The sequence below is a fragment of the Petromyzon marinus genome, chromosome 38, assembly GCF_048934315.1.
Source record: "Petromyzon marinus isolate PM22_M1 ecotype Great Lakes invasive population chromosome 38, UKy_Petmar_22M1.pri1.0, whole genome shotgun sequence".
Lineage (NCBI taxonomy): Eukaryota > Metazoa > Chordata > Hyperoartia > Petromyzontiformes > Petromyzontidae > Petromyzon > Petromyzon marinus.
The window spans coordinates 9,143,105-9,163,498 of record NC_133704.1 but is presented as its reverse complement, the minus strand read 5'-3'; positions in this window follow the sequence as shown (position 1 = coordinate 9,163,498).

Sequence of the window (20,394 nt, the reverse complement as noted above, 5' to 3'; positions counted from 1 at the left end):
CATTTTGTGTGTTTTTTGTGTGTGTGTCATTGACGCATCTATAATACAAGCCGGGCGTTCCGTTTGTCCGTTGACTAAATTATGAAAGCCTTTCGAAAGGCCTGAATCTAAAAGTTACAGAAAGTGGACCCCCCCCCCATCAGATGTGGGGGTAAAAAGCTGATCCAACAGGTTTACAACAATCGTCGACCCCCCCAAAAAATGTACTGCCCCCCCACCAAAAATAGATAACTTGTAGGCATATATACCTCGACACCCTACGTACAATAGTATATACTATAGAGTCATATATACCTATACACCCTACATACAATAGTATCTACTATACAGTCATATATACCTATACACCCTACATACAATAGTATCTACTATACAGTCATATATACCTATACACCCTACATACAATAGTATCTACTATACAGTCATATATACCTATACACCCTACATACAATTGTATCTACTATAGTCATATATACCTATACACCATACATACAATAGTATTTACTGTAGAGTCATACCTCGACACCCTACATACAATAGTATCTACTATAGTCATATATACCTATACACCCTACATACAATAGTATCTACTATAGTCATATACCTATACACCCTACATACAATAGTATCTACTATAGAGTCATATATACCTATACACGCTACATACAATAGTATCTACTATATAGTCATATATACCTCGACACCCTACATACAATAGTATCTACTATATAGTCATATATACCTCGACACCCTACATACAATAGTATCTACTATTGAGTCATATATACCTCGACACCCTACATACAATAGTATCTACTATATAGTCATATATACCTCGACACACTACATACAATAGTATCTACTATAGAGTCATATATACCTATACACGCTACATACAATAGTATCTACTATATAGTCATATATACCTCGACACCCTACATACAATAGTATCTACTATATAGTCATATATACCTCGACACCCTACATACAATAGTATCTACTATTGAGTCATATATACCTCGACACCCTACATACAATAGTATCTACTATATAGTCATATATACCTCGACACCCTACATACAATAGTATCTACTATTGAGTCATATACCTACACACCCTACATAAAATAGTCAATAGTATCTATAGAATCAGTAGTATCTGCTATAGAGTCATATATACTTACACCCTACATACAATAGAGTCAGTAGTATCTACTGAGTCGGTAGTTTCTACGATGTAGTAATATGCCTACACACCCTACATAAAATAGTCAGTATCTACTATAGAGTCATATACACCTACACACCCTACATAAAATAGTATCTACTATAGAGTCATATATACGTACACACCCTACATAAAATAGTATCTACTATAGAGTCATATATACCTATACACCCTACATAAAATAGTATCTACTATAGAGTCATATATACCTAGACACCCTACATAAAATAGTATCTACTATAGAGTCATATATACCTACACACCCTACATAAAATAGTATCTACTATAGAGTCATATATACCTATACACCCTACATAAAATAGTATCTACTATAGAGTCATATATACCTATACACCCTACATAAAATAGTATCTACTATAGAGTCATATATACCTATACACCCTACATAAAATAGTATCTACTATAGAGTCATATATACCTACACACCCTACATAAAATAGTCAGCATCTACTATAGAGTCATGTATACCTATACATCCTACATAAAATAGTCAGTATCTACACACATGGGGGGCGACGGGAGAGGCGCGAAGAACCAAGAAGCCCTCCCTAGGAGCCAGAATTTCGGCGGTAACAGACCGCCGAAATGCGAGTTTCTTAACTGCCTCTAATGCATTTCTCAGCTATGGGTTCTACTCTTCATGCTTGCCCGTAACGGGGGTGGGTGGGTGAGTAGGTGGGTGAGTAGGTGGGTGGCCCAAAGCTGCTTCGCTATTCTACGCGGATTGTTTTCAACATTAAGTGGGGAAATACGCGAATCTCGAGGCGCGCAACGCAATTTGCACTTTAAAGAGGCTTATTTGAGAGTCTCCGTTGGCCTCGCGGTAGGGGGGGGGGGCTCACGCCGTCTGGAGGAGGCGGCGTCGTTCCTTGTATCGTTCATTCCGCGTCCCTAGATGCGACTTGTGGGTTTTTACAAAATATATATTTATATAGACTATGTAACGTTTTCGCGATTTCCGCTGCGTTTTGTTTACCCTCTTTTGTTGTTGTGGCTGTGAGGCATAATTCATAAAAGCAAAGGAGGGCATTTGCACTGCGCAGTGCAAGGTTTGGAAATAACCAAAAAAACAATACATTAAGGCGCAGGGATCTGTCATGGCACAACTGCAGCTACCAATTAATTGGGCACCACTGTTGTGGGATGTTGACTACCTCGCCCGGTGTACAAGGTGGTCGCGGGTACGATCCCGACCTTGACGCCTGCTGTGTATTTTGGAGTTTGCTTGCCTCTTCCTCCTTGGTCCCCTGGGTGTTTTCTACTCCACACTTAGAATCAACATCACGCGTTTAGAGTTTTTTTTTGGCTGCCGCTTTCAGATATCCACGCGATAAGCCCACTTCGTTGAGCCGTCGTTTGTGGTGGCCAGGTCGCTTCTGAAAAAAAAAGAGTTACGTAGCTCAGTGGGGCCTTACCTGGTTAAAACGAAAATAGTAAATGTTTAAAATTGAAAAAAAATGGTTCAGTTTACAATGGCCTAGGAGACCGGCCTGATGAGATGAATTGATAAGCTGAAATGAATGTGACATGGCCAGGCACAAAGACGGGACAATCTGGAGAGAGACACACATCACGGACACGCACGGAATGCGGAGAGAGAGAGACAATGTTTGAGGGGGGTCTACTAGGAGGGCAAGGAAGCGAAATGTCCGTGGCAATACATAGATGTGGCGTTGACGAAAACGACGGGGCTAGGAGGTTGGCCGAGATTTGAACTCACGACCTCGTCCATGCCACCGCGCGGATATCCCCGCTGCCACTGTCGCGCGCGCGCGCGCGTGTGTGTGTGCGTGTCGAACTTCTTCCGCACCGTACGCAGCCAACGGCGCTCATCGGAGGTGCGGTGGGGAAGGACGACAAACGAAACAGAGAGAAAAAAAAGCAGTTGTGAAGAAATGAGCTCTCGATCTAGATGGGAACGGGAATGCTTTTTTTGGGGGGGGCAGAAGGTGTATTGTCAAGCTCGCGGAATGACATGGTTGCGAGACAAATCTCGACGGCACAGGAGACGTGAGTCCGTAGCGCTTACAGCAACAGCAGCAGCAAACACCCGCGTTAGTCTCGTTGTGTTTGCTGCTCTGACCTCTGCGCGCGCACTCATTGCGTGTGCGGCGTGGATTCACTCCCCCACCACCCTCACCACCACCACCCTTGCCTCCTCCTCCTCCTCCGTGCCTCGAGCCGCACACGCACGGCCCCTAAGCTCGTGTCAATCAGAGGCTCCTCTCGCCTCCTTTAATGCTTCCTCGGCCACGATCTACAATCATAACCTTTGATTCCACCACCCCCCCCCCTCCTTGCCTCCTCCCCCCTCTCTCAGTCACTGCACACATCCACAAGTCGACCTATAATCAGCGTGTATCTTTGTCTCTCCACCACGTCTCCCCACCCCCACCTCTCGATGCGTACGTGAACGTACAGAATTCGTGTTGGGTGGTTTTTTTTTTTGAAACGTTACTCGGTCTGACGCCTATTTTAGGTAACAAATCTGCGTTCCGGTCGCGATTAGTTTTCATCTCCATGAAAATGCTCCCAAAAAAAATCACAGATCCTGCCACGCGCCGAGGGTGTCTCCGGGTTTGTGTTGTTGTTGTTGTTGCTGTAGCCGGTAACCTTGGCGTCGCTGCAGATTTCGCTCCGGCAAAACGCTCCGAGTAGAGCGAGAGAGAGAGAGAGCTAGAGAGCTAGAGAGCACCACTCCAACAGCCTCGCCATGCATCAGTGTTGCCTGGAAACTGGGCAGAACATCTCTCCCCGGGGGCCCTCTCGGCGCTGTGATTGGTTCCCCAACAAGTGCGCTTGACAGCGGGGGGCGCCCACTTGAAGCAGCGCCTCATCCCGGGGGATCGGGCGAAGCGAGGAATGGTTGGGTGGCGGGGGGAGGGAGTGGAGGGTGGGGGTATTCGTAAGGAATAATAATCGCATTTAAAAATGAAAGACGTTTTAAAATGAAATGTAACCCCCCCCCCCCCCCCCAAAAAAACCCTTTGCAAAAAAATAATAGAATGTTTGCAAAGCGCGCGTTTTGCGCTTGCGTGTTTGTGTGTGTTTGTTTTTTTGCGCGTGTGTTTACGTGTGTGTTTGCGTGTGTGTGTGTTTGCGTGTGTGTTTGTTTGCGTGTGTTTGTGTGTGTGTTTACGTGTGTTTGTGTGTGTGTTTGCGTGTGTTTGTGTGTGTGTTTGCGTGTGTTTGTGTGTGTTTGCGTGTGTTTTTGTGTGTGTGTTTTGTGTGTGTAAGTGTGTGTGTTTGCGTGTGAGTGTGTGTGTTTGCGTGTGAGTGTGTGTGTTTGTGTGTGTTTGTGTGTGTGTTTGTGTGTGAGTGTGTGTGAGCGGCAATATCTTTTCATCGGTTGCGTAACGCTGTGTGGAAGCTACCTGGTCTGTCGCTCCGCACTAAGCTTCAGGTCTTCTCGGCCACGGTCATTCCCTCCCTTCTCTACGCTTGCGAAACGTGGACCCCCCTAATGGAACATCTTCGCCGGTTAGAAACATTTAGGCTGGCCTGCCTACGATCCATCCTGGGTTTAACCAGACTGGATTGTGTGAGGAGCTCACAAATCCTTGAAAGATCTGGGCAAGGTCCCATCGGTGAGCTCCTCCGGCGGGGAAGGCTGCGATGGCTGGGTCATGTAGCCCGCATGCCCAGCCACCGCATGCCGAAACAGCTTCTGTTCGGCCGCATAGAGGGGGCTAAGCGGGCGCGGCACGGGCTAGAGATGAGATGGAGTGATGTGGTACAGGAGGACGTGGAGCTGAGTGGACTTGCCGTTGACTGGTACCAGCGGTGTCAAGATCGGCCTCTGTGGAGGAGGCTCGTGAAGGATGCTACTGGGCAGTTGGAGGCAGTCGCCCTCCAACAACAACGGAGGGCGGAGGAGCGACGCTCACAACAACGAGCGGAGCGCCGGGTGGCTAAAGCACAGCAGGTTGCCACAGTAGGGGGCACAGGTGGTGCATCAGCCAGTCATCTCAGTCAGTCGACCCGTGGCACCTGGGTCTGCCCAGTGACCTCCTGCCAGCGGGCGTTCGACACTTCACGTGGCCTCAGGGTGCACATGGCCTGGCACAAGCGTCGTGGTGACGTCACCGCCACTTAGTGGCGAATGGCGGTTGTTGTTGTTGTTGTTTGTGTGTGAGTGTGTGAGTGTGCGCTGCTGTTGTGATCATGAGGATGCCTAAATTGATTCTTAAATGTATTTATAAAATAATTATTTCGAATGCTGAGTGTCTGTCTGCTGCTGCTGTTGTGTCCTGTACAACGCTTTTTACATCCTTGATGAAAAGCGATATATACATTGACGTGGTATTATTACGCGTAATAAGCCATGAATACCTCTGTTCTTTCAACGGGGGTTTGTGTGTGGGAAAAACATTTTTGGTATTGACCCTCTGGTTTTAACCCCCCCCCCCACTGGGTGCATCCGTAATGTTAAGTGATGTCTGCGCCACAGGAGGTGCATTTTGTACAAGGATCAGTGTTGTGTTTATTGTCGTTTGTATTTTGCTGGAGTGGGCCAATTCAGCGTGCTCGTGTGTGTGTGGGGGGAGCTGTCGTGTAGCGGGCAGCGCTACGCTGCGCATCGAACCCGGCGAATCGAGTTCGATTCCCGCTCACAGATTATCTGAACGGGTCCTGGGCCTCCCCTAGGTCGACTCAGCCTCAAATGGGTACCTGGTGCGATGTGTAAACATCGCCAGGCGGTCGGGCGTGGTGCTGGTCACCCACCCCCTCGTGTGCCGTTCCGGCCTGCATAGGTGCTCGCTAACAGCACTTGCCCCTACAGTCTGTTAAGGCTATACGGGGGATCTTTGTGTGTGGGGGTGCCTTCATTTTGTTGAGTTGTTGGGAAAAAAAATAATAGCAACAACACACGGATGTGAATGGCTGTCCATGGCACAGCCGGCATGAAGAGAGAGAGAGAAAGGGTACGTGTTCACGATAGACCACCTTTGTGAAATGAAACCAACTCTCCTTACGGGGTATTTTTTTATTGACCAAACATAAACCTGTTAGCCAGTGACAACGTAATAAATGTTACAGGGAAATCTATTGAATGTTTTTTTTTAGATTTCTTTAGATTTGTCGATGTTTCAAATACGCGTGTTGGGACAGCCAAGCGGGGGGAGGGGGGGGTGCAGCTTTGGCTCCGTACAGCAAGCAGCGAATCTCAATCGCGAGTGACAGGTTAAAATCCCGGTCAAGGTCGTCGATGGCTCGTTCCTCTCGTGCTCACTGGACCGAGGACGTATGGCTGAATTTGATCCACTGATTGCCAAGTCAGCACCGTACTCTCCTACGAGACGCAAGCTCCCCCCACCATAATAATGTGGAATTTCCACCCCCCCCGGCTGAGGACTGCGGTTTGGAAGCAAGCCACATGACGCTCGTTTGATCTCGGACACAGCCACCAACCCAAATGTCTTTTTGATACGTTCACCTCACTCGACAGGATCGTGAAGGGTGCATTCACAAGCACTCACATCCTTCCATTGTAAACCTTATCCTGGTCACTTCGTACCTTCTTTAATTGTGATTATAGTCAGCACTGAGACGGAGCGACTAGCCCCAGCTCGAGTGCGGGAGCGAGATGGATTTTGGCATCCCGTGACACCCCGAGAGATGGCGACAATAAATTATGGCCGATCATTAATTCCCACCACCCCCCCCCCCCTTTTTTTGTTCGGAAACTTAAGTGGGTTCCACTGCGCCTTCCTCCACTGTGTTCTCACACGCAAAACAATACTCAACATTCGCCTCCAGTCCAGCCAGGTCGGCCCTCCTCCGCGGTCAGAACAACAACCACGGGCGCGTCATTTTTACAAAAGCTCCTCCACGTGGCTAATGTGAGGTAGCAACATTGGTACACCCACCCACCAACCCCCACCCACCCACCAACCCCCACCCACCAACCCACCAACCCCCACCCACCCACCAACCAACCCCCACCCACCCACCAACCCCCACCCACCAACCCACCGACCCCCACCCACCGACCCCCACCCACCCACCAACCCCCATCCACCAACCCCCACCCACCAACCAACCCCCACCCACCCACCAACCCACCTATCCCCCCCCCCCCCCAAAAAAAGAATGCCATTTTAAGCGCAAAGCCGAGCGAATTGACTGACGCTTTGAATTAGAGGACTCTCATTCAGGAGCCGCGGCCGTTTACAATCGCGCGGCCCCCCCGCCCCGCCGCCGGGGGAGCCGGGGGGCCACCGGCAGGCCCACAGGGAGGTGCACTGCTCACCGCTGTGCCACCGGACGTGGAACGTCCGAGAGTCGCTCCACACGGGCTCACGCGCACGTCTCTGTGTCTGTGTCACTTGGGGGGTGGTAGCGGTGAGCGCTACGCTGCGCTACGAACCCGGTGACCTGGGTTCGAGTCCCGCTCACGGCCAACACCCAGTGACGATTATCTGAACCGGTCCTGGGCCTTCCCCGAGGTCGACTCAGCCTCAAATGAGTACCTGGTGCGGTGCATAAACATCGCCACTGGGGAGACAAAGGCGGCCGGGCGTGGTGTTGGCCACCCACCCCCTCGTGTACCGATCCGGCCTTCATAGGTGCTCGCTAACAGCACTTGCCCCTACAGTCTGTGAAGGCTACACGGGGGATCTTTGACTTTGGGGAGTGGTAGTCACGTGGCTATTGCGCTGCACGACGAACCCCGGCGACTCGAGGACGATTCCCGCTCGCCTACCAATAACAAATATTTGTACCGGTCCTGTACCTCCACTAGGTCGACTCAGCCTTAACATTCTAACTGGTGCTGAGTGTAAAACGTCAGCATGGGGAAGACGAAGGCCGCCCAATGCTGACCATCTATCGTCCTCAATAGGTGCTCGCTAACAGCACTCGCCCCGGTGGTCTGTCTGAGGGGCCGTCCATAAATGACGTCACGCTCCTAGGGGGGGGGGGGGTCAGACATTTGTGACGATGTGTGACGAGGGGGGGGGGTTGAGAAATGTGACGTCACGTCAAAATGCGCAACTTTAAATAAATATAGACAACACGTTCTACTTAATTAAATAGACTTTTTAATAAATGTTTTCTCCCGCAACATCAGAGTGCAGCGGCACATTAAATACGCACTACAATGACAATAGTTTAAAGCGATTTGAAATATGTTTTATTTTGGGGGGGGAACAGAGCTTTGTGACGTCATATTTGATGGGGGGTCTGACTTTTTGTGACGCCGTGTGACGAGGGGGGGGGTTAAAAATCGTCCAAAATCGCGTGACGTCATTTATGTACGGCCCCTGAAGGCTGTGCGAAGGGATTTTTGCCGGATGCCAAGTCAGCCTCAATAGGTGCTCGCTAACACATGACGTCACGGATAGTTTCGGCAACACTCTTCTTGCTGTTGTGTGTACACAAAGCTCTCATCCTCAGGCATTGTGCAAAACCCACTAGCTCCTGAAGAACTGCATTTTGTGGTCCTTTTGTCTTCGGCTTACTGACCTTCAGGCAACGTCGAGACAACTGTAATCCGATTTTCGTTCTTATTTGGACTCATCAGCACGGCGGTCACCGATACTCACTGCTGCCAAGTCTGGGCGCCCTCATGCACGTGACGAAAGCCAACGCGTCTACACCACGGGGACGCCGTTCGCGTGCCTGATGGCAACGGTTACAGACTAAACACGTGCAATGTCGCACTTATTTCTCACGCCGTACGTACGTAGGCCAGCCGTGCTCATCGGAGGCGCGGGGCTCAACAACACCGGTTCACTCGGAGCGCACGCGCGCGCAGTGCTCGCGCGTCTGAACATGGTCGAGGCGTCATTGCGTGTCCACAATCATCACCCTTGGCCCAGAAAGCCCAGCAATCGCAGCCGTCCCTAGGGTGCACAGCGAATGGGGGCGACCGCCCCGGGCCCCGCCCTTTGGGGGGAGGGGATGTCCCCGCGCTTCGACGTCACAATCACATCAGACGTGCTACTTCCGGTTTAGTTTAAATGCGTTGGGCGGTGCGGGTCCACGCGGTGTGGGATTTGCCCCGGGGCCCCCCGCAGCCACCCCCCCCCCCCCCCCACTACGCCTATGGACGGCTCTGCCCTCAAACGCAGAATAAGCTGACACGCGCGAGACGGGGAATCATACAAGCGACCCCCCCTGCCCCCACCGCGCGCGCGAGCGATAACGCGTTGAAGTGAATCAGTACCCTGAACCGTGCCAGATGATCGACTGTCAATATGCATGTGTTTACATTGACCGCGCTCATCAGAGGTGCACTGCGAATGCAGATCCCCTGATTCATTCACCAGGGTGGGTTGCCCATTGTATGCCTCCACCAGCATTCAGATGAATAATAATATAACAGGTCTTTGTCAATCATCTGCTGTGTAGCTCGTGGGGTTTGTTTGACGATGCACCTCATCGTTCCGGTCAGCGGGGTTTTAGGTTCAGAGTGCAGTGCGCTAACCACTTGCGCCACTGCTCCATCCATTCATCACTTGACGTCACAGTGGCGTCCCCGCGTGACATGAGATGCCATCTCGTGTATTGCAAGGGATAAAGAATCTTAGTCGCTTCCGATTCGTGTCATTGTTTTATTGATAGAACAGAGAGAAACCCCTGGACGCACGTGCAGTGCCACAGCTCGGCAGATTCTCAGAAAACGACCGCGGTTTTAATTGTGGAACAACCCGGCGGTGTAAAGCTGCGTCAAAGCGGGACGCGAACTCTAATTTCAGTCGCGCCTTCAAAGTTACCGTTCGTGCAGTGGGGTTGTTTCTGTCTCGCGACGTCTACGTGCCCTCTCGTTGCAGACGAGCGTCGTAAACGCAGCCCACACGTTTGGGGGCTTTTGCGCGTTCAAGGCCCAACTAGCGGCAAACGGTCCCCTCCGACGGCGTGTCTCTGACTTCGATCGATCGATAGATCGCGCGCGCGCGAAATTCAGCCGTGAAATTTTGTTTTCAAGTAGCAGCGGCGTCGGTTTTATCTGGGCGGGCCCACGGTTCCAGACAAAACCCACCGGGGACTTTGCGTTGTGTGGTTTATTACACATTTTTGACCGTGACAATTTAGGTTGGGTTGGGAGTATATCCACGGTAGAGGTTTTTTTTTTTGGGGGGTCAGAGCGCGTCAATATAAATGTGTCGTTAAACCCGCCACCACTCGACACAACCGATGAGTCAGGTTTCTCACGTAAACAGAACGTGCCAATTCGTTACTAGTGCAGCACACTGGTGTGTTGGAGAGTAAATCCACATTTCTTACAATTAGACATTTCGCCAGTAATTACAACTCGCATCATGAATTGTAAATGTTGTGGGTTTACTCTCCAACTTACCGGTGTGCTCTACTAGTAACGAAGTGGAATATTTTGTGTACGTGACAAACCTTACTAAGGTGGCTGTGTGGGGTGGTGGCGGGTTTTACGACGCAATTATATTCACGCGATTATAAACCAAAAACCTTTATTATGGATAACATTGGTCGCAAAAGCCTACTACGTGTTAAATTGAGAATATATCGAGAAACCCGAGACCTTTGACTGGATTCCTTCTCGTGCTCAGCGGTGGCTGGCTTGGTGTCTCTGCGCCCGTGGTTTCGTGGGGGCTTTACGGAGTTTCTCCAACTTCGCCTTTGAAAGGCCCCCGACACTCACATGTCGAGGAGGTGGTCTGGTGCAGCACTGCGACCCGGTGCTTATGCTTTCACGCCGCACCAGGCACGTACCCCGTTTGAGGCTGAGTCGACCTGGAAGAGACCCCCGCGGGATCGGCTCAGGCATCACGTGCCACTGATGTTCGCTGCGTGTCAGGAATCTAAATTTGCGTCGCCGGTTCCTCTGTGCGGTGTGCAAATCACTGCATCACACATGGGTACAGAACTCCTCCGTTGTGAAAAATGTTAGGTTGTAGATCATATTTTAGTAAAAATACAAGGTGCTCCAAAACAATGTTAACATTTCGGAGAATTTGCAACAGCAATACCACAAGGAGTGTGGCTCCAGCCTCTGGAGAGACCACTTGGAGAAGATTCCAGGCACGCGTTGACAATGATGGCGAACAAGTGGGAGACTCTTTGACTCTTTGAAGCTATTAACATCACATTTGTTGTCATGTTTCAGTGTATTACTATCCGTTCTTTTTCCATTAAAAACGATAGTCCTATGTAAGTGTTAAAACAATTTTTTTGAAGCGACCTGTATATTGACGCATCCGTTCCGTATTTGTCCCCACATACTTACATTTCAATTTAACGTGGAGAGAAAAAAACACACGTTTATTTTGTTACGGACAAACAGTAATCCACAACGACGCTTAACGATTGCCTTGTGCTGTGTATCTCACCTGAAGCCGCGAAACATTTCTAAATTTTTAATCATTTCAGTTTATTGACCCTTTCAGGTCATAGGCGGTCTTGGTTGGAGACCCATGGAGCGGTTTGCCGCATGTGAGACCACAGTGGAAGTGAGCGAACGGAGCAGGCGTGAGCTTGAGTAGCATCTCTCTCTCACACTCACGTGGGTCTCGGGCAGCGTTCTTCGTTGCAAAGGCCACCAAGGGGCCACTGGCGGCCCTTTGGTGGCCTTTAGTGCGGCCTCTGACAAGACACAACACGTGAGAACACTCTCCATCATCGTCATCATCATCGTCGTCCTCGTCGTGACCTCCGTGCTGCTGTCAAACCCCCAACGGTTTTCAAATGTTGTGGCGGCCCTCGCTCACGCCGATGATGTCTTCTCGGCCAAGGTGCCCCCCACCAGGGGGTGGGGGGCACCTTGGTGAGGGACGTGAGGGGGAAGGTGTGCACCTTCTGGGCAGGCGTACAGCTCCTCGTGCCGGCTGGCCTCGGGGGGACAGCACCTTGATGGGCCGGTTACACCCACTAGTGGTGTCTCCACCAGCGGTGTCTCCACCAGCGGTGTCTCCACCAGTGGTTGCTCCACCAGCGGTGTCTCCACCAGTGGTGTCTCCACCAGTGGTGTCTCCACCAGTGGTGTCTCCACCAGCGGTGTCTCCACAAGTGGTGTCTCCACCAGTGGTGTCTCCACCAGCGGTGTCTCCACAAGTGGTGTCTCCACCAGTGGTGTCCCCATCAGCGGTGTCTCCACCAGTGGTTGCTCCACCAGTGGTTGCTCCACCAGCGGTGTCTCCACCAGTGGTGTCTCCACCAGTGGTGTCTCCACCAGTGGTGTCTCCACCAGCGGTGTCTCCACAAGTGGTGTCTCCACCAGTGGTGTCCCCATCAGCGGTGTCTCCACCAGTGGTTGCTCCACCAGTGGTTGCTCCACCAGTGGTGTCTGCACAAGTGGTTGCTCCACCAGTGGTGTCTCCACCAGCGATGTCTCCACCAGCGTTGTCTCCACCAGTGGTGTCTCCACCAGTGGTTGCTCCACCAGTGGTGTCTGCACAAGTGGTTGCTCCACCAGTGGTTGCTCCACCAGGTAGCGACTGAGGCGGCTCTCGTCGTTGCCACACTCGGCATCCGCAGCGACCGGCACATGCGGCGCCGTGGACGAGTAGCAGCGCCGCTCGGCGGGACGCCACGAAGGCCGCCGACTCGGGCCGCAGAAGCACGGCGGTGCGGCCACGCCCGCCAGCTCGCCGAAGCGGCCGCGGAAATCCCTCCCACGTCGACGTCCACGCAGAACACGAAGTCGGCCTCTCCCCCTCCAGCTCCTTTGCGTCACGCGGAGGTGGCGGGCAAAGGCGACCACGTGGTCGGTCACCGCGTGGTCACCCGACGCGGAGACGCACCGCGAAGTGGGCGCCTGCGGGCGGAGGAAGCTCCGATGCTCCGCACATCTCACGCCGCCCCTCGGTCATCGGTGGGTGGAGGTGAGTGCAGGTGGATCGAAGTTTGGAGGGCGGAGGGCAACGTGGATGGTGGTGGTGATGGTGATGGACCTATCGGCGCTGGGCACCAACAGACCCGGTTCTACTGGGATGGTACGCGGGGCTGCGAGCGTCCGTCTGCTGGGACAAAAAGCGCTGATGATGAAGCCACTGGCCATGGAATTCCTTGTCACTCAAAAGATGTCTATTGTGAGTCTTGTAGGTCTCTCTGTGTGAGTCTTGTGGGTCTCTGTGTGAGGATTGTGGGTCTCTGTGTGAGTCTTGTGGGTCTCTGTGTGAGCCTTGTGGGTCTCTGTGTGAGTCTTGTGGGTCTCTGTGTGAGCCTTGTAGGTCTCTATGTGAGTCTTGTGGGTCTCTGTGTGAGTCTTGTGGGTCTCTGTGTGAGCTTTGTGGGTCTCTGTGTGAGCCTTGTGGATCTCTATGTGAGTCTTGTGGGTCTCCGTGTGAGTCTTGTGGGTCTCTGTGTGTGCCTTGTGGGTCTCTGTGTGAGCCTTGTGGGTCTCTGTGTGAGCTTTGTGGGTCTCTGTGTGAGCCTTGTGGGTCTCTGTGTGAGTCTTGTAGGTCTCTGTGTGAGTCTTGTGGGTCTCTGTGTGAGTCTTGTGGGTCTCTGTGTGAGTCGTGTGGGTGCCTCTGTGTGAGTCTTGTGGGTCTCTGTGTGAGTCTTGTGGGTCTCTGTGTGAGTCTTGTGGGTCGCTGTGTGAGTCTTGTGGGTGGCTCTGTGTGAGTCTTGTGGGCGTCTGTGTTAGCCTTGTGGGTGCCTCTGTGTGAGTCTTGTGGGTGCCTCTGTGTGAGTCTTGTGGGTGCCTTTGTGTGAGTCTTGTGGGTGCCTCTGTGTGAGTCTAGTGGGTCTCTGTGTGAGTCTTGTGGGAGCCTCTGTGTGAGTCTTTTGGGTCTCTGTGTGAGTCTTGTGGGTTTCTGTGTGAGTCTTGTGGGTCTCTGTGTGAGTCTTGTGGGTGGCTCTGTGCGAGTCTTGTGGGCGTCTGTGTGAGCCTTGTGGGTCTCTGTGTGACTCTTGTGGGTCTCTGTGTGAGTCTTGTGGGTCTCTGTGTGAGTCTTGTGGGTGCCTCTGTGTGAGTCTAGTGGGTGTCTGTGTGAGTCTTGTGGGTCTCTGTGTGAGTCTCGTGGGTCTCTGTGTGAGCCTTGTGGGTCTCTGTGTGAGCCTTGTGGGTCTCTGGGTGAGCCTTGTGCGTCTCTGTGTGAGTCTTGTGGGTCTCTGTGTGAGCCTTGTGGGTCTCTGTGTGAGTCTTGTGGGTCTCTGTGTGAGTCTTGTGGGTCTCTGTGTGAGTCTTGTGGGTGCCTCTGTGTGAGTCTTTTGGGTGCCTCTGTGTGAGTCTTGTGGGTGCCTCTGTGTGAGTCTTGTGGGTGCCTCTGTGTGAGCCTTGTGGGTGCCTCTGTGTGAGTCTTGTGGGTGCCTCGGCTGGCGGTGAGGAGTGGAGCGGCTTGTGCCCGCCGACTGCAAATACGGCGGCGAGTCCAGGGTGCTGCTGCTCCACGTGCGTGCCCTGCCACACGATGGGCGCAAGCCACGGGGGGAGTGAGCGCGCTCACATCCCGTCGGGAACTTCCACGCCACCACGTCCACGCCACAAAGACGAGAAGAACCAGGCGGAGGAGGACGGCCAGATTAGCACCGTTCAGATAACGTCACTCAGAAGAGGGCGTAAATTCGGATAACATCGCCACCCTGGGATGACACCGCGTTCACGATAACGGCGCTTGTCAGATGACACCGCTTCCCAGGTAACGTCACTCAGACAACATCGCACTCGGATTAACACGATTCGGATGGCGTTACTGACAAGGACCCCCCCCCCCATCACTACCCCCACCTCCATCAGCAGCGGGAGACGGCTCCTGTCACCACGACACTTGGGTGTAGGCGTCGGGAACACCACTCACCGCGTTTGTAACAACAACAATGAAAACAACAACACCAACAACAACAATACAAAATAACCACACCAATAACAACAATAAACAACGAAATAACTGCAGCGGCCCCTTCGCTTCGTTGCCACGCAATCCAGAGGGCAGGCACGCGCTCGTTCAACAACAACAACAACTACAAAACAACTACTAGACAACAACAACAACCCCCATGTTTTATTTAGCAAGGTAAGGCCTCACTGAGCTATGCAGCTCATTGCCAGAAGCGACCTGGCCATCACAAATGATCGCTCAACGTCGTGTCTCATCATCTCCGGGAGGACCCCGTATAGCCTTTACACGCTGTTGGGGAAAGTGCTGTTAGCGAGTAGCGCCTTTGAAGGCCGGCACTGTGGCAGACGAAGGGGGTTGGGTGGCCAGCACCACGCCCGGCCGCCTTTGTCTCCCCAGTGGCGATGTTTACACACCGGTCCAGGTAGTCAAAAATTGTGTTTTTTTTTTAACCAGCCAATGCCCCACTGAGCTCCGCAGCTCTTTTTTCAGAAGCGACCTGGCCATCACAAGGGATATCTCAAAGAAGTGGCTCATCGTTTCATTTGAGGCCGAGTCGACCACGGCGAGATCCACGAACCGGTTCGGGTGATCATCGAAGCGGGTGATCGTCGAAGCGGGAATGGAACCCGGGCTCCGCCGGAGTCCGCGAGAGCGGCCTCGGAGCGGCTCGCCGCCGGCCGCTCCGCCGCCGCCGCCGCCGCGCTCCCCCCACGCCCCGCGAGGCCCCCCTGAGCACGCGCTCGCCGCACTAAATCATTCATCGGGCGCCTGCCGCGTGCCTGGCCGCGGTGCAACAAATTGACGAGAAGGTGCCCATTGGGGGAGCTGGCACGCGTCACGGGGCTGCGTCAAGTCCGTGCGGCTCTCGGGTGCGAGAGATGAAGTCCCCGTCGAAGGAGCTAAAAAAGCGCACGCGGGCTTTAATGATGCACGGCGCGTGTGTAGGCTGCGGCGTCGCTCGCGGGGTGACGGCGAGCCAGGGCGAGCCAGGGCGAGCCAGGGCGAGCCAGGGCGAGCCAGGGCGAGCCAGGGCGAGCCAGGGCGAGCCAGGGCGAGCCAGGGCGAGCCAGGGCGAGCCAGGGCGAGCCAGGGCGAGCCAGGGCGAGCCAGGGCGAGCCAGGGCGAGCCAGGGCGAGCCAGGGCGAGCCAGGGCGAGCCAGGGCGAGCCAGGGCGAGCCAGGGCGAGCCAGGGCGAGCCAGGGCGAGCCAGGGCGAGCCAGGGCGAGCCAGGGCGAGCCAGGGCGAGCCAGGGCGAGCCAGGGCGAGCCAGGGCGAGCCAGGGCGAGCCAGGGCGAGCCAGGGCGAGCCAGGGCGAGCCAGGGCGAGCCAGGGCGAGCCAGGGCGAGCCAGGGCGAGCCAGGGCGAGCCAGGGCGAGCCAGGGCGAGCCAGGGCGAGCCAGGGCGAGCCAGGGCGAGCCAGGGCGAGCCAGGGCGAGCCAGGGCGAGCCAGGGCGAGCCAGGGCGAGCCAGGGCGAGCCAGGGCGAGCCAGGGCGAGCCAGGGCGAGCCAGGGCGAGCCAGGGCGAGCCAGGGCGAGCCAGGGCGAGCCAGGGCGAGCCAGGGCGAGCCAGGGCGAGCCAGGGCGAGCCAGGGCGAGCCAGGGCGAGCCAGGGCGAGCCAGGGCGAGCCAGGGCGAGCCAGGGCGAGCCAGGGCGAGCCAGGGCGAGCCAGGGCGAGCCAGGGCGAGCCAGGGCGAGCCAGGGCGAGCCAGGGCGAGCCAGGGCGAGCCAGGGCGAGCCAGGGCGAGCCAGGGCGAGCCAGGGCGAGCCAGGGCGAGCCAGGGCGAGCCAGGGCGAGCCAGGGCGAGCCAGGGCGAGCCAGGGCGAGCCAGGGCGAGCCAGGGCGAGCCAGGGCGAGCCAGGGCGAGCCAGGGCGAGCCAGGGCGAGCCAGGGCGAGCCAGGGCGAGCCAGGGCGAGCCAGGGCGAGCCAGGGCGAGCCAGGGCGAGCCAGGGCGAGCCAGGGCGAGCCAGGGCGAGCCAGGGCGAGCCAGGGCGAGCCAGGGCGAGCCAGGGCGAGCCAGGGCGAGCCAGGGCGAGCCAGGGCGAGCCAGGGCGAGCCAGGGCGAGCCAGGGCGAGCCAGGGCGAGCCAGGGCGAGCCAGGGCGAGCCAGGGCGAGCCAGGGCGAGCCAGGGCGAGCCAGGGCGAGCCAGGGCGAGCCAGGGCGAGCCAGGGCGAGCCAGGGCGAGCCAGGGCGAGCCAGGGCGAGCCAGGGCGAGCCAGGGCGAGCCAGGGCGAGCCAGGGCGAGCCAGGGCGAGCCAGGGCGAGCCAGGGCGAGCCAGGGCGAGCCAGGGCGAGCCAGGGCGAGCCAGGGCGAGCCAGGGCGAGCCAGGGCGAGCCAGGGCGAGCCAGGGCGAGCCAGGGCGAGCCAGGGCGAGCCAGGGCGAGCCAGGGCGAGCCAGGGCGAGCCAGGGCGAGCCAGGGCGAGCCAGGGCGAGCCAGGGCGAGCCAGGGCGAGCCAGGGCGAGCCAGGGCGAGCCAGGGCGAGCCAGGGCGAGCCAGGGCGAGCCAGGGCGAGCCAGGGCGAGCCAGGGCGAGCCAGGGCGAGCCAGGGCGAGCCAGGGCGAGCCAGGGCGAGCCAGGGCGAGCCAGGGCGAGCCAGGGCTGCCGAAGGGGACAAAAGGAGATCTCGGCGCTCCGCATTGTTTATTGTTACGTCGCGAAGCAGCGCAGGGGAACGCCTCGCGGAGTTTTCTCACTTCTCGGCGGTTCACCTCCCCCCCCCTCCGCCCTCCCCATCGCGCTCGCTGGGTTCAAACCCGTGGCGGTGGAAAGGGGTCGTCGTTGTTGTTGTCGTTGTTTTTTATTTTTTTATTTCGTGACAGAAAAGTGCCCCTTCAGAAAATAGCGTTGCATTGTTTCCTGGTTTTTCGAGAACTTGATGTCCGCGGTTTTGGTTATCCGCGAATTGCATCTGGAACTCTGTACGACCGCATCGACAAGAGAGAGAAAGTGACCAGATAAAGAGATGAGAGAGAGAGAGAGATCGAGGGAACTTCTCAAAGCTTTATAAGCATCTGCAGACGTTGCGCGCACGGTATTCGTAGGACAATATTCTCCGCGAAATTTGCAATTTCGCGAGCATCCCCGGAACGTATCCCTCGCGAATAACGCGGGAACGCTGGGATTTGACGTCCCCTCTGAGCGAAACACCGCGGCTCCCACCGACACGGTCACTGAGCGATTGCATTGGAGGAGGAGGATGGTGGTGATGGTGGTGGTGGTACAGAACATCAGCGCGCATCGCACGCTGATGTGCCGGCGGGAATCCAACTGTTGACTCCGCGGACAAACTGTCTCAGTTGGCGAGCACGCTGAGCGGACATATTTCACTGGCACGTGGGACGGTGTTCAATTTTGGTGGCGGGGAGGGTGGTGCGAGTGGCGAGGGGGGCAATTTTCCAAGGTGGTGGGGAGGCGGCGGGGGGGTGGGGGGGGGATGCATATCCAGTAGCCAGCGGGGACCCGTGGAGGTTATAATTTAGGGGGTACAGCACGCATGTGTATGTGGTGGTGATAGGGGGGGGGCAGATCTGTCCCAGTGCTTCCACGCCCACGGGACACGCGGTCCTACACCAGCAATGATAATAGCTTTGCAGCAGCAGCAGCAATAATAATGCTGCCGCGAGGAGTGTGTTATTCTTGTTTGTGAGAATATGATGCTCGGATAATTCCGTTGCCCCGCTTGCAGTTTTTTTTTTATTTTTGGGTCAGATTGGCTGGTGCCCGTGGGACTGAATGTAACGCAATCTCGTAGTCGTGAATGGAGGCGGCGCTGGAACGGGCGGGCGGGCGGTGGAGTGGGGGTGGTGGTGGTGGTGCTGCTGTGATTGTCGCTGTTGTCCAATGTGTTTGTGGCGTGCGTGTGTGTGCGTGTGCGTGCGCGTGTCTCCTGGGCCTCCTCTAGGTCGACTCAGCCTCAAAACGCGTAGCTGGTGCGGGTGCCGTAAACATCACCGCTATGGGGAGACAAAGGCGACCCCGGGCGTGGTGTTCGTTGTTGTGCCACACACCTCCCTCGTGTGCCGTTGTCGGCCTTCAGGGGTGCTGCTCGCTAACGGCACTTGCCCCTAGAGTCTGGTCAGGATGTACGGGAGGCGGTGGGGGGAGGGGGGTCTCTGTTGTGCGTACGGCAATGTAGGGAGCGGTGGTGGAGCGGTTAGCGCGCTACGCTACGAACCCGGAGGACCGGGGTTCGATTTCGCACTCACGGCCAACACCAGCGACGAATTTCCGAACCGCTCCTGGGCCTCCTCCCCTAGGTCGACTCGGCCTCAAACGAGTACCCTGGTGCGGTGTGTGAACGTCACCACTCGGTGAGACAAAGGCGGTCGGGCGTGGTGCTGGCCACCCACCTCCCTCGTGTGCCGTTCCGGCCTTCAAAGGTGCTCGCGAACAGCACTTGCCCCTGCAGTCTGTTAAGGCTACACGGGGGGAGGGATTTTTGTCTTTTGTGCGAAGCAGCGTTCGTGTCCGTGGCCCTGTGGCCCGCGGGTGACGATTCCAAACTTCGATGAGACGGCCAAGTCGACCCATGGCCAAGTCGACCTCACGGCCAAGTCGACCCCACGGCCAAGTCGACCCACGGCCAAGTCGACCCCACGGCCAAGTCGACCCCACGGCCAAGTCGACCTCACGGCCAAGTCGACCCCACGGCCAAGTCGACCCCACGGCCAAGTCGACCCATGGCCAAGTCGACCCCACGGCCAAGTCGACCTCACGGCTAAGTCGACCCCACGGCCAAGTCGACCCCACGGCCAAGTCGACCCTACGGCCAAGTCGACCTCACGGCCAAGTCGACCCCATGGCCAAGTCGACCTCACGGCCAAGTCGACCCCACGGCCAAGTCGACTTCACGGCCAAGTCGACCCATGGCCAAGTCGACCCCACGGCCAAGTCGACCTCACGGCCAAGTCGACCTCACGGCCAAGTCGACCTCACGGCCAAGTCGACCCCACGGCCAAGTCGACCCACACGACAACCGCCACGTGGAGGCCGCTCGCAAGAAAAGCCCCCACGCTGCGGTAAACATCTTGAAATGAGCGGCCGAATTGCATTACCAACGCGCCATTCATTTTGTTGTTGTTGTTGTTACGACGACAGAAATTCCAGCGAGGGCCTCGTGCAACTCGTTCCACAGAAGGAGATGACGCGGGTGGGGTTCTCGCGCCCCCCATCAACTCACGCGAGCTGCCTCGCTCACACACGTGTGTGAGCTGCCTCGCTCACGTGAGTGAGCTGCCTCGCTCACGTGTGTGAGACAGCTCACACACGTGTGCGAGCTGTCTCACACACGTGTGCGAGCTGCCTCCCTCACGTGAGTGAGCTGCCTCGCTCACGTGTGTGAGCTGTCTCACACACGTGTGTGAGCTGTCTCACACACGTGTA